Raw genomic sequence first — 15,201 nt, 5'->3', positions numbered from 1 at the left:
CAAGAGATCTGTCTCTTCCTAAAAATAAACAAGACTTTTTGAATTAGGATGTAATTTCCTTTTAAACTGAAAAATTGGAGAAAGACATTTTCTCAAGGGGGAACTGCAGTGGTTGGAAAGAATCTCTGTAAGTCATTGAGTCTAACAAAGCTGGTTCCCTACAGTAAGTTACAGGAAAACGTCCAGATGAGTTTTGAATATCTCCAGAGGAGACTCCACCACCTCTCTGGGCAGTCTGTTCCTGGGCACTGTCACCCTCACAGTAAAGAAGTTCTTCCTTGTGTTCAAATGGAACGTCATTTATTCCAGTTTGTGTCCCCTGCTCCTTGTTCTGTCATTGGGCTCCACAGGCAAGAGCCTGGCCCCATCTGCTTGACTCCCAGCCTTTTGGTATTTATAAGCATTGATAATACCCTCTCTCAGCCTTCTCTTCTTCAGGCTGAACAGCCCCAGGTCTCAGCCTTTCCTCATACAGGAGATGCTCCAGGCCCCTCATCATCTCTGTGGCCCTCCACTGGGCTCTCTCCAGAAGTTCTGTATTTCTTGAAGTGAGGAGCCCAGAACTGGACACAGCACTCCAGATGTGGCCTCACCAAGGTAGAGAAGAGAGGGGAGATCACCTCACTCAACCTGCTGGCCACATTCTTTTTAATGCATCCCAGGATACCATTGGCCTTCTTGACCACAAGGCCACATTGCTGGTTTGTGGTCACCCTGCTGTCTACAGGGACACCCAGGCCTTTCTCTGCAGTGCTTCTTTCCAGCAAGTCAGACCCTAACCTGTACTGATACATGCAGTTACTCTTCCCCAGATGTAGGACTCTGCACTTGCCTTGTTGAACCTCATAAGGTTTTTTCTCTCCCTTTCCACCCTGTCCAGGTCTTGTTGAATGGCAGAAAGATAAAAACTGATCAATGCTTCTTGAGGGAAATTCCCAGTGTATTTTAGGTGTATACAAGATTATGTAATACTGTGTGAATGTTGTTATGACTGGGTGACAGTTCACCGATCAGTTCACAGATGTTTTTGCTTCTCAACTGTTTTTACAAAATGTAAATAGTATTCATGAGAAGAGAATGTGATTGACTTCACTTCTTCTAGCAAAATTTTGGCCTTGGAGCTTTGTATCTGTGCAGACTGGAACCATAAGTCAATCACAGAACTTGCCACATCACCCTTTGCTTTGGTAAACCATCACCACCCCCTTATTCAATATTCTTGAAGGTTCCCTTTTAAGTGATTTCAGATCTGGTCCAGTTGTGGAACTTGCAGCTTTCAGCGTAAGAATATTGTGAAAAGAAGAAGTATCACTAGTCTGTACAGGACTAACACATTTCATTTTACATATGACATTCTTAACAATAGGCTTTTATTATTCATTCTTTGTCATACATTAAAATAAAGGATGTTTTATTTTCTTTCATGTACCAAACAGTTCCATTTGTCTTAAATACTCTATACAACTGCAGATAATTACAGCAACATAAAAACCAGCATTATGACATACCTAGAGGGATTAGTTTGACTTGTGTTTGGTTCCCAGGTCCCAAGATGCCAGTATCTGGGAAAGTGGCAAATGGAAATTCAACTGTGCAGAGGAACAGGAAAAAACCCTATATCTGTATATCAGCAATACAGAAATAATTGATAAAATGCTCAGGAAACAAGCTGTGTTTAACCAGCACTGTCCAATCCAGCCTGTTGCAGGGTCCACGACAGCAGTGAGAGGAAAGAGCAGCAGACAAGACTCCTCTGGCTTGTACCATGGTATTAGTTCTAGCACGCTTAAGTTCTGCATTTGAAGTTACATTAGCAAGCCTGATGTGCTTGGCAACAGCACAACATCTCACTCCATATCTGTGGCAAAGAACTTCTTTGTTCATAACTCACGGACTTTGCATGTTCATAAAAGCTGTTACATACTTTGGAAAGTTCAGGCATACCTTCAGTCCTCCTCTGTATTCGATTCCTACTGACTTCATAGTAACTGCTGTTCCCAGCAGAGCTCAATGACAGCCGGCGCAGGATCGGGGCTGAATTTGAGGTAGCAGTCACTGGCTGAAAGGAATTCCTGTAATATGCTGCACTCCCCGAAGTACGATATTCAGTGGAATTTTGACGGGCTGGGCTTGACAGATTTACTGAATTAAGTGCAGAATCCATAGAGTCCTCAGAAAAGCGATGCTCTTTGGAAGTGCTGTTTTCTTCTATACGTAACGTTTCTGCTACAGAAAACAAAAGCATCAATCTGTTCAAAACGATGTTCAAAACGATGGGCTTTGTAGCTTTGTTATTTAATTCCTTGCTATGTTCTCTTGAAGATAATAACAAGCTCCAAGCCTGTTAACAAGTCTCCTGTGAGACAAGACTTACTGAAGAATAGTCATTCTCAAGTAATCACTGGTCCTTTACTACATTAAAAAATTTCCAGTAAAATGTCTAATAGACAAGTTTGAGACAGTCTTCCATAAATCATCTCAGCTGTATATGTTAAATATTATGAGCAGGATGTGGCCATAAGGTTTGATTTTTTTTTTCATTGTCTGATATTAGCATTAACACATATGCAATCTCAGTCAAGCATTTTCATTATCTTTCTTAATGGTTATCTTCTGAGAATTTGTTTAGGAGTGCATTATGTTTCTATTTTTTATAAATATAAAAAGAATTTTTTAACATAAAAAAACCTCTCATGTTAACTAGCAAATGTTTAATTTGTTCTACACAGTAGAGGGAGTCTCTAACTTCATATGCAAGAGGACAATTATCATCTGTAGATCTCCATATGTTCGGAGACAATAGCCATCACAAAAAACTGAAGAGACTACATGCAGAGCTGCAGAAGGCTGTAAATCCTAGACTCACATGCACACTAACACAATACAGTCTGATCACAATGCTGCAACTACGAGTCGTTAAACATCAGTGGGAACACCACTCCATTCTCTCATCATTGTATGTTCTCAGCTCCACTTGCACTAGGCCAACATCTAGCCTGAGGAAGAAGTTGGAAGCCTGATGCAAAAATCTGCATGAAACAAATGCTGCTTTGGCAAGAGACTTAAGAGCTGGAAAATATAGCTAACAGGTTCACAGAAGTGTAAACTCCACATTACCATCTTGAAAATTACTCTATGAAAGTTATAAAACATATGCTAGTGGAGCAGCATATTCTTGGGGGTAACTGGTACAATCTGTGAAACAAGTTCCTAGAATATGCTCTTTATTACTCTTCTTATATGACAACTTCCAATAATTTCTTGGGAAAATTCCAGAATTAAATAAAGGAAGAGTATTTTCCACAAACAAACAAACAACAGCAACAAAAAACACACAGAGAGCTTTTTAAGCATGTTTAACTTGTTCTATTAGCAATTACGTTCTCTCTCCTGAAGTCTGTATAAAACTGGAGTTTAGTGAAGAACTTGAGGTGTATTTCACAGTTATGATCTTCAGGCAACATTATCCCAAAGTGGAACAAAGACACCCAGAGAACCGGTTCCCTACTTAGTGAATTCAGTAAAGCAAGACATGCAATCCACCATAACATCTTCTATTAAACACAACACTTGTGGCAAAAAGAAGCTTTTAAGTCCACAAGCCCTTCTCTTTCAAGTACACAATCCTCAAGACAATAATGATAAACTTTCTAGTTTGATCTGTATCAAAAAAGCAAAGCAGTGGCTACTGAGGTTTTCGGAGAAAGCAAACTTTTATTTGTCGGCTTGAAGTAGCTGCAGCAACTTGCTAAAAGGAAAGCAATAGCCATCTTTCTATAGAATTTCAGAGGTACTAACAGACACAATCAATGATAAGCACTATAATATTAAAGGAAACAAATGAGAAAATTAGATCAGTAGAGAATGAGACCACCAAATGAAGTCTCAGTGCAAGACTGAAAGGCAGAAGTAATACTTCAAATGGCTACAGAAAAGCACTATGAAGGAGTCCAAAACTTGTAGATTGAAACTTCGTAAGTTTTTAAAGGTATGATGAAATACTGGAAGCAATATTCCACACCAGAAAGTTTCAACAGGAGTATTTCAGCAAATATCAGCCAACTCCATACAATGTCTTATGAAGGAATCTTTTTATAGTAATCAAGCAGAGATCCCAAATACATCCGTTAAATAATCATTTTATGTCACTCTTTCCATGATCGCTCAAGACATAAAGGGTTTTAAATTGACTATTTTACAGAAGAATTTAATTGCATTTACTCCAATTATATCCCAGGTTTCTTTCTGATACTACAGATCCTAGTTAAGCAACTGTAAATAGGGATGGCAAAGAGAAACTCTGCTTTGATTCCCAAGACACTAGCATTTGAGCTTAGAATCAGAAAATCATAGAATGGCTTGGGTTGGAAGGGACCCTCAAAGATCATGAAGCTCCAACCCCTCCACCATATGCAGGGCCACCAACCTCCCTATTAAATATTAGACCAGGCTGCCCAGGACCTCATCCAACTGGCCTTGAACACCTCCAGGAAGAGGGGTGTCCACAGCCTCTCTGGGCAGCCTGTTCCAGCACCTCACCATTCACTCTGTAAAGAACTTCCCCTGATACTCAACCTAAATCCTCCCTCCCTCAACTTAAAGCCATTTCCCCTTGTCCTGCCATTATCTTAAGCTTATCTTAACATAGCTCCTCAGGTCACATACACAAGGTGGGAAAACTGGCATACTTCATAGGATGATCATCTTTTAAAATAGGTGTTTCTGTCCAGCAGCTATACTATCCCAATCCACTCCCTTTCAATTCATCTAGCCTCCCTACAAACCAACCCCAACTGCAGTCTTGTTATCGAAAGCACGGTAACAGGTATGAGAGCTGATTCAGAATTGGTGTCTGACAAATACAGTTTTGCAATTAACGGAGCAACAAATGACTCTTTTCCTACTTCGACATGTGGAGCAGATGCGAGTAGTAGAGGGATGGAATGAGAACAAGTTTTTTTCTGTTACAAACAGAATTCACATTCTTACTCTCAACTATTCCAAAATTCAACAGATTTCAATGCTCTCTGATTTAGGTTTTGTAACAGAAAACTGAACATCCCTCATCTGCTTAAGCCTTCAAAGAATGCTTCTGCCACTTCAGTTTTGTTAGATTTGTAATATGGAATCAGCACTCTCTTGATCTTTGCCCTGTGAAATAAATTGTTATGCTGCTCCTTTAATGTATTTCCATCCATTACTGCATGGATGGCATCACATCTGCAATAGAACCCAACATTCACCACCAAGTAACCAATCGATGCCTTGTAAAAAAGGGCTGATCTGAAATAATAAACACATTTTCCTTACTCTGTCTTGTATCTGAACAGGTATTAACCAGACCCAGTTGTACCACAGCACTGGTAAAATACTGAAAGCAGAAGGCACTGCCATGTGATCTTATGCTGTAAGGCAGGCCCTGTAAGTAATAACTGAAGTTTTATTCTCAAGTCAGCACCAGACACCAAGGCTTCATACATGTATGAGTCCCAATTAGGAAGTTCAGCTTTTCAAAAACCAGAGTTAAATATGTTAAAGGCTGCTATTTAATGATTTCACAATGCAGCAAGCTGTTAATGACAGGTAAATTCAGCAGAAGTAGAACTTCCATATGCAGAAGATCATTAACAACATCAAATTTACTACATCTAAGAGCCACTAACAGAGCCCAGTAAGCCATATCAATTTTATCTACAAATATCAGTCTTCCAGAGGTGAGTTTTTGCACACTTGAAATGTACAAAAGATCAATGAATAATTGTCTCACCTGAAGCTGGAAAGCATCCGTTTTTCAAGTTAATTTGGTATAGACTTTCTGCACCGAACGCTTACTGTTTCAAGACCTCAAGAGGAGATGAGCAATTGCTTGCGCATCCGTTGTTATAAATCTAGATTACAAGTATCTGTGTGTATATGTAGATATACATGCCATAATTATTATGCTTTTCTTTTTCTCTATCTCATTTTTTCCCTCATTTCTCCTCTCCATCTCACTGAGATGGGGGCAGTGAATGAACAGCCACGTGACGCTCAGTGATCTGCTGGGTTAAACCCCAATGCATCACCACATCTTAAAGAACTTGCACGCTGTAAAAGATTTCTTCTTTTAAGAACGTTGCAACAAAACGTTGCTGGCATGCCATACAGAGACTTCCTAGCCTAGAAGGAAAAAAAAAAACGTCAAGCAGCAGCTATTCAGTTTGAGATGTAAGGATAATTTATCTGTAGGCATGGCATTAATATGTAGCAGAACTAAACCTATTCCTTAATAGAGGACATAAGAGAACGAACACTGACCTAAGAGACCAGGGAATGGGAGAAAGGAGGAAGCAGCAAATTTAACATGTGGAATCACTTGCCTGGAAGCTAAACAGATTAGCTGGAAACTTTTCACTCACTTGGTTAAGGTATTAAGAACACAAACATTATGTATGGATAAGATTATGAGAATGACTTGAATTAATAAAGCTGATACTCCACTCATACTGAGCTTACTTGACAAATGTATAGCTTGTATAGCTGCAGCTGTTGAGATGCACAAGCTCTGCTTATTACCAACAACCTAACTGTACAGTGTACATGTAATTCAACTTTGCTATTGCTAGACTCTGATTTAAGAACTGTTCAGAAAATCCTGGACTCCCAGTGATATAAAGTATACTCCACCAGGACTATCTTAATAAAGTAGTTCACAAACATACATTCTTGACTATGCTTAAGGAGTTACAAAAGTGATAGAATCTCACTGCAGGTTACTTCAGTTCTTTCTCCCTACCCTAGGTTCACAAACAAGTGAAGAAACAAAAAAATTAGAAACATCTTCACATACCAGTTATCATTTCTGCAAGCCGAGATTACAGCTTTGAGAGTGCGGGAGATATTTCCATCCTCCTGATGGCTGAGCCAAGAGGGAAAAAGGGGAGGGGAACAAAAAACGTCCATCTATGAGGCGAAAGCTCCCGAACGAGAAGCCCCGGGCACAATCCCGCGGCACCAACCCCGGCCCGCAGCGGGGGCCCGGCCACCGCCCTCAGCGGCCCCACCCGCAGCCCCGCGCCCGTTGCTCGGCAGCTGCGAGCCAACCGAGCCTGCCGGGAAGGCGGAGGGGCAGCACCACGGATAGCTCCTATTGGTCGAAGGAGGTGAGGGCGGAGCTCGAGGACGGCCGTCTTCTTCGCTATTGGCGGAGAGAGCCGTCAGTGCGGGGCGGGGGGCGGGGCCTCGCGGCTAGCGGGGTCGCGTTGAACTCCGCGTTAGGGCGGGGGAACGGAGCGAGGGGGCGGCGGCGGTCGAGGGTAAGCGAGCCGCCGGCTGCGAGGAGAGCGGCGCGAGGTAGGGAGCGGCGCGGGGGCCGTCCTCACCTGTCACCGGGCGCTCAGCCCTCCCTCCTCGCGGCCCCCGGGCTCCGGCCGCGGGCGCGGTCCCTCGCGGTAGCGGCCGGGCTGGGGCTGTGCTTTCGTCTAAGGGGACCCTCGTCCGAGGGAGGGCGGCAGGCAGGCAGGCAGGCAGGCTGTGCGCGCGGTGCCACCGGCTGTGCGCCGCTGCGCGGACGGATGCCGGCTGCCCTCAGGTAGGTGGGAGGGGGGCGGAGAGGGCAGACCCCGGGAAGGCCGCCTCTGGGCGCGAGGGCTCCCCGCCGCCGTCGCTGCGGCAGGCGGCACCTCGGAGTGGCGCTGCGCGAGGGGGGGAGCGGCTGGGGGCTGCGGCTGGGGGCTGCGGCTGGGGGCCGCCTCCGTGCGCGGGGCGGGGGGAGTTGCGAGGGCAGAGCCGCGCGACTTCTTATTCGTATAGCCGCGCTTCTTTTCACAGCAACGTGAATAGCTGTAAAACACATAATTCTACCTAAATTAAGTTGTTTAAATTGGAGATAAACAGATGTCTTAGACCTGCTTCTCTTTTTTTGCTGGAAGAAGTGAAGTCAATCACATTCTCTTACAAACAGGGCCTGGGTGTCCCTGTAGACAGCAGGGTGACCACAAACCAGCAATGTGGCCTTGTGGTCAAGAAGGCCAATGGTATCCTGGGATGCATTAAAAAGAATGTGGCCAGCAGGTTGAGTGAGGTGAGTGAGCAAAGTATTATTTACTAACCAGCTAACTGCAGGAGAAGACTCTTAACAGAATAGAAATTTATGTTCTTAACATGCTCCTTTTTGAAGAAAATGGTAGAAAAGACAGAAGTGAGGAATAGAGGATACTTAAACCAACCTGGATCCACTAGAAAACTTCAAAGTAGGGACAGTTACAAAAGCTCAGCTATTCCATTGAGGGAGTAAGCACAAAAAGAAAGACTGAAGCCTTTAGCTAGCAGTTTGTCAGAAAACAGTCTTAAATATGCGCAAGGGTGGAAAGAGACTTCCTATTTCCTTAAATGCAAGCAGATTGAAACAGTTTCTTTTGATTTCTGTATCTATGATTTTCATAAGCAGTTACAAGAACGGTGTTCTCAGATTGGATATTATGAGTAAATGCTTGTGTTGCATTTAAGGAAATAATAAACAGCAACTATTTCTCATCCAAGAAAAAGACAAACACGTAAACTGAATGAGCAGCTTATATACATATATCCCCTAGATATCTGTAGCACTCCCATGGTGTTGGCAGAAATGGCAGAGAATTTATAGAGATGCATACCTCCTCAAGCAGAAAGCAGAGGTTACTAAGGCACACTACCCCAGGTATCACCAATAGCAGTAGAAGCTTGTGCTTAGGCAACTCAAGTACACCTTTCACCCCCCACACGAATATTAAACATTACCATCATAGCATCCCCCCCCCCTTTTTTTTTTCTTTCTTTCCTTTTAAATTGTCTTTTATCTCAGGCCCACGAGATGCATGGAAATCAAAAGTCCGTGAGTTATGAACAAAGAAGTTCTTTGCCACAGAAAATACGTTACATATGGAGTGAGATGTTGTGCTGTTGCCAAGCACATCAGGCTTGCTAATGTAACTTCAAATGCAGAACTTCTAGCAGAACGTGCTAGAACTAATACCATGGTACAAGCCAGAGGAGTCTTGTCTGCTGCTCTTTCCTCTCACTGCTGTCGTGGACCCTGCAACAGGCTGGATTGGACAGTGCTGGTTAAACACAGCTTGTTTCCTGAGCATTTTATCAATTATTTCTGTATTGCTGATATACAGATATAGGGTTTTTTCCTGTTCCTCTGCACAGTTGAATTTCCATTTGCCACTTTCCCAGATACTGGCATCTTGGGACCTGGGAACCAAACACAAGTCAAACTAATCCCTCTAGGTATGTCATAATGCTGGTTTTTATGTTGCTGTAATTATCTGCAGTTGTATAGAGTATTTAAGACAAATGGAACTGTTTGGTATTACGGTTTGGTACATGAAAGAAAATAAAACATCCTTTATTTTAATATATGACAAAGAATGAATAATACTTACTTGCCACCAACCACTTCTCACTTCTGACACTCTACCAAACTGATGGATGTTCTACATAAAGCAACACTTTCCTTCTTCCCTTTTGATTTAGTAGATTTTTTTTTATTTTAATGTTTGTTTCAGTCTACATATTGAAATAGGTTTTACTGGGCACCTTTACTTCTCAAACTTTCTGCATTCAGGTTTGTAAAGAAAGGCAGACTTTTCTTCTCCAAGATCAGACAGACAGCACATTCTTTGGCCAACAAATTCTTGTTTCTTAACAATACTGACATTTTGCTCTGCCAAGCATTTAAAAGTGCATTCCTTTTAGAGACCTTCTCTTCGTTACAGTCTATATGTAACTGTGATACATACTTTCTCTGTATTTGGGAAAACCTAATAATAGATACAATTTACCACCAAAAATATTTGCAGTCATGACTTCATCATAGACTTTTTCCTACTTTTCCAGTACTTGTTTGATACTTTCTTTTTCTAGTAAGCAAAAATTCTAAGCCCTTGTCCTCCAGTAACTGTCTTTCATTTTCTGATACATTCAAAGATAACCTTTGGAGGCATGCCTTTTTCTGGGAAGCCAAGTTCTAACAGCAGAAAAAAATTTCAAAGGCTGTATGGAGAGCATCAACTACAATGGCAATAATATCACTGACCTTGCTAGAAGGAAGAAATTGGAACCGTCTAATGTGGTAAGAACATAACTTTATCATCATCTAAACTTCTGCTTCTCCTTCTAAGGAAAGTTTGTGAGTGTGTGTGACAGATGTTCTGAAATCATATAATATATAAAACAAAGTTTGTCACATGCCTAAAGATTTCATTATACATACTTTTATGATTTTTTTTTGTTTGTTTGTTTGTTTGTTTTTAATATCTGGGAACCTGTTTCTGCTGGGATTTAAGTTTCAGCTTTACAGAATTAGCCTTCAGCATCAGGTGAATGTTTTTTAAAAGAAAACCAGTAGATCAGTATATACATTTTTGCTTTCATCTTATAGTAACCCAAAACTAGGATGGACAATATTTATTGTTAAATCAATTGCAGTGTGTCAAGGATCTAAATCCTGTTATCTTCCATCCCCACAGAGCAAGTTGCGTGGGTGTGCAAAATCATTAGAAAGGGAAGGCTCAGAGCCATTTTATGGGAGCTCCGTAAAGCATCAAGATACTAAACTTTGAAACTGTTATTTAGCTTATTAACATTACAGGGATTATTAACATTACATTCTATTTTTTTCTCTCCAAAGCATTCATAGTTGCTTTCATGTTTAAACTTGTGTCTTTCTGTAAGGGTTGATCAGGAAATCACTTTAATTTCTGTATTTTTAAGAATCTAGGCGTTCCTAAAATAGTTGGTGGATTACATGAGCAATGTGGGTAGGAAATAAATGTATTATTACCCTGAATTTGAGATAGATCTGTTCAAGGCTTTCTTCTGTACAGTACTGCAGCCTTCACAAAGCCCTGCTCACAGTATGTATAGTTTGATTACTGCTTTTTTTCTTTATGTATTTTGCATAGTACATAACAGTAATGAAGAATAAGATATAAGATAAACATGTACAGTAGAAATAAAGTGCAATGATTCTTCTTGGACAGATGTGCAACTTCTGAGATGTCTGTAGGACAAATTCCAGCTTTTGAAAAGCATAGCACAGCTAACAGTTCTGTAGAGTGTCTATAAACTCCTCTTTCTGGTTTATTTGGATGTGAATTTTCTGTTTGCTTGTTTTGTTTGTTAGTTGATTACATTCTGTTGCCTGTGACATTAAAGCAAAATCTACATATGTAGATTTGGTAGTGTTAGAGGTTTACCACTAAACTGTGGCATGCTAGTTTAATCTGATGATTCACTTCTGAGAATATAGAAACAGAAGTGAACTTTGCTTTCAGGTGAATTATTTAAATTTCTTCCGCTCTTCAAAAACAGAATCAGTTTCACTTATGAAATCAACATGGATGTTTATGTTTCTTACAAAAAAACTTTTATTCTTCTAGTTTTGAACCTGATTTAGCATGAAAAATACTAAGCTGAAACTACTATTTTTGTTAACCACGTTTATGTTAATGGCACTTAAGCAATCCAACCAGGATCAAAGCTCCATTGTAGGAACTGTGCAGATGCATAGCAGTAGACATATCCTGCCCTAAAGAAAAAGCAAAAATAAATAACGTAATGAAATGGAACACAAAGTAATTGGTAAAGTTATAAGAAGCATCATAGGGGGAAAAAAAAAATAGATGGACAAAGAATAAAAAAGAGGTTTGAGACAAAAATAAAAATGTTCTTACTGTCAGATTTCAGAAGTTGTACAAGGAAAAGGAGTAAAAAATTAAATTTATACAACGAGGATGTCCAGAAAATCTAAGAAGTTAATCTTGATTTTACATTGAACAAAAACAGAATGAATAAAAATCCTTAGGTCTCACAAATACGTATGTTATGATCATAAATGCACCATTAAGAGTCTTTCAACATCATCTTAAGCAATTTATTCATTTTATCTTTAGAGGGTAACAATGTGGAGCAAAAAAGTTTTGCAGTCCTCTGTGATAGAACAAGTGGCAGCAAACCTTTGAGGAGAAAGAGTAAGATGGATGGCCTTAAACAGTTTTTGCTTTTATTAATGGAGCCTGATTTGTTTTCACAGAAATGAGGCAAATAATAAACATACACAGAAAGGAGAGTAGGAGATAGAAGGACAACAAGAAAAAAAAAATGGAGTGTCAAATTTTCTCCCAAATGGACTTGCAAGAGTTGACAGTGACTTACTAGAGCATTAATTTCTTCTTTACAGCTTTATTCAGGTCTAAGACAGAAAAAAAGAACATGCACACGAGTCTTCCAATCCATATTTTCTATGTTATTTAAAGTAATAAGGTTATGTATGGTATTTTATGTTGGTTTCATTTACATTTGCAGGTACTAAAATCTAACAAGTTTCTCAAAACCTGTAACAGAAAAATGCTGAGAAGAATCAAATTTATTGCTCTCTCTCTTCACATACATTGGGCTTATGATCCTCCCACTTCAGTGGCTGCTCTTCCATGTATTACTGAGTGCAATCATGTACAAATATAAGATAAACTTTTTCTTTAAAGTATTTATAGTATGTTGCGCTCAAATAAATATTTGAGAAAATAAAGAAATAACCTGACAGCTATTAATCAGAGTTTTATTGCCTTTAATATATGATCCATCCTGATATAGCAATTATTGTTGTTTTAGTAAATGCATTACCTCACTTTTACAGGTTTATTTTCAGCCAGTATATCTATCCTTTTGCTCAACACAGCAGAGGACTTTCCAATAGCCAAAAAACATTCTGCCTTTAAATTAAATTAATCTTCTTGGAAATATTACTCTTCCAACTCTCCTGTTCTGTATGTCAGCTACTGCTCAAAGCTGTCTACTGTTCCTCCTGTTAACCATACAGTTATTAAAACTTGGTATATGAATACCTTTTCATCATATTTATCCACAATAAATGAATGAGACTTCTCCCCATAGAATCTTTCTATGAAACTTTCCATCCCTCTGTCTTTCTGCTAAATCTCAAATAATCTGAACTGCAGTTCATTTAGATATTAGACCTCAGGTTCAGATAACATCCTTGAGGTAATAAAATGTTATTGTCTGACAGATCTAAAGTGATATTTTTCCTGTAGAAAATTCCATGGGGCACTTACACTGAAACTGAGAAGTGTTTTTCCTTCTCTTGCTGAGTGAGGGTTTAAATAGGAAATGCATATACACAGAGCAAAATTTGGAAGGTAACATTTCCCATCAGGTCTTTTCAGTATTACAGAGCAAGAAAAAGATTTTTAAGACTTGCATGTGCTGATTAAGGTGATTGAATTTTTTCTACTATTATTTTCCTTTTAGTTTAGCAATAAAGAAATACATTAAAAAAATGCAGTAGGGGAAAGATCTGCCCATGGATTTGTTGTATTTGTGCATATCTAAATAGCAGTACAGGCATCTTGTCATCCCAAGGACACCATGGAGTATTCATATAATATAAAGAGAGATGATGGGGATTTTCTAATAACTAAATTGGAAATCAGAAATGTTACTTTTTTTTTTTTTTTTTTTCCCAATTTACCAGTTTGCAAGCAATGCCTCCTTTTCCATAAAGACAGCTCTTCAAGAAAGCCCATTTCTAACACTCACAGACCTGTGCAGAACACCGTTTTTCATAGATGACAGACAGTAACTTTACAATAACATCAGCCATTTCTTTCAACACTGTCACAAATACCATTCAACAACAAATAGCATTCAACTAGGCCTCAACTGCCTAATCTCATTGAAGCCTGTATACCTTTCATTCAGTGTTAACATTACTTGAAAAAAAGTGTTTGGACGTTACATTATATTATCCTCAGTTCATCGTGTTGTAGCAGATCTAATCTTTAATGAAAACGAGACATGTAGGAATCCTATTTGAACTTTTCTTTTATCTTCACTCTTATTTCAAAAAGAAAGTTGTTGATTAAACACACCTAGTGACAAACCAACATGTGATTATCATCTATAATAAATGATACTCCTGCTTGCTAGTATAATTGTATTTGCTTTTCTTGTTGCCTTTGCTTGCTTCATCCACACCAGTAGATGTGTTGAGAAAACTGACTGGGAGAAAAGAGGTCATTCCCTGGTCCTGGTTACAAAGACAGCACAGACACAGCCCATGGTGACTGAAAAACAAGGAATAAAGAGGTTCAAGACTGTACTGCAAAAGTGTATTGCAACTGCAGGTTGCTTAAAGAAGTAGAAGCAAAGGGAATGTCCACAGGTTTGAAAAAGTGGCCTGCAACTACACAATATTCATTGTTTCAGAAAGGAGATTTAACGATGCAAAATCTTTGGCAAGAAAACAGTTGTTTTTAGGGATCAAATAGAGAGAGAAATAGTGCTGGGGACCTAGACTCCATTTAGGACATAATACTTGTCTTGTCTCTACACATGAAAATATTTTAAATTACTAGCTGAGAGATCAGGGGTCCTGAACCATGGTATGTTCGTTATTGTTGATTGCATGTACTGTGTCATATCACTTAAAAAATTAAAAACATTAATGGCACTGAAATTTCAAACTGGGTGCACGTACCACTGTGCATAACAACTGACAAGCTATTATCTACGTTGATTAAAACTCTTAGTGCTAGTGTTTTAGCTTCTCCAAAAGCAAGGAATAAACAATTTGAATGTAGGCTTTATCAGTATTTGTACTTGTAATAAAACCAGGAATATTCATAGAATCATAGAATCATAGAATTTTTTTTTGAGTTGGAAGGGACTCTTACAGACCATTGAGTCCAGTTCCCCAGTAATGAACAGGGACACCCACAGAGGTCAGAGACCTCAGAGGCCTGTCCAGCCTGACCATGAATATCTCCCCACTGCCATAATGTTGTCTTGCCCCAGACCTATACAAGACTACAAAGTGAGTCACCAGCTCTGGATTCCTACTTAGGAGGGGTTTGCCATCAAGATAGACGGCAAGTCTCCATGTAACCCTCTCCTCTAGGCATCAGCCCTGGGAAACATGCTGCCAAATATTCTTCAGAAAAGCATCTTAGAGAGGTTTCTGTGAGCAGATGGGGGACATTTGATGAAGCAAACGGATGCTGGGTAAGCAATAATTCTCACTCAACAACCAGCCTGGGGGCTCCGTTCTTTCTTCATTTCCATTCTTTCTGATGGAAATGTCCTTGAAACTTAATTGAGTTTGCATGGAATTTTACACTTTTTGGATTTCTAATCTTTCTCATCATTAATCCTTAAATA

The 15,201-nt window shown here is 39.7% G+C and overlaps 1 long non-coding RNA gene across 1 annotated transcript; it reads left to right on the top strand.

The window, feature by feature from the left end:
• Nucleotides 1-7,247: 7,247 nt before the first annotated feature.
• Nucleotides 7,248-10,081, top strand: LOC149911967 (uncharacterized). The gene is made up of 3 exons (XR_016462620.1): nt 7,248-7,570; nt 7,943-8,062; nt 9,952-10,081. It is a non-coding gene; the product is annotated as an uncharacterized LOC149911967 (long non-coding RNA).
• The last annotated feature ends 5,120 nt before the right edge of the window (nt 10,082-15,201 follow it).

This window comes from Phasianus colchicus, unplaced genomic scaffold (genome assembly GCF_987193195.1).
Source record: "Phasianus colchicus unplaced genomic scaffold, bPhaCol1.hap1.1 HAP1_SCAFFOLD_49, whole genome shotgun sequence".
In the NCBI taxonomy this organism is placed as follows: domain Eukaryota; kingdom Metazoa; phylum Chordata; class Aves; order Galliformes; family Phasianidae; genus Phasianus; species Phasianus colchicus.
The sequence above is the reverse complement of the archived record's forward strand: the minus strand, read 5'-3'. Positions and strand labels throughout refer to the sequence as shown.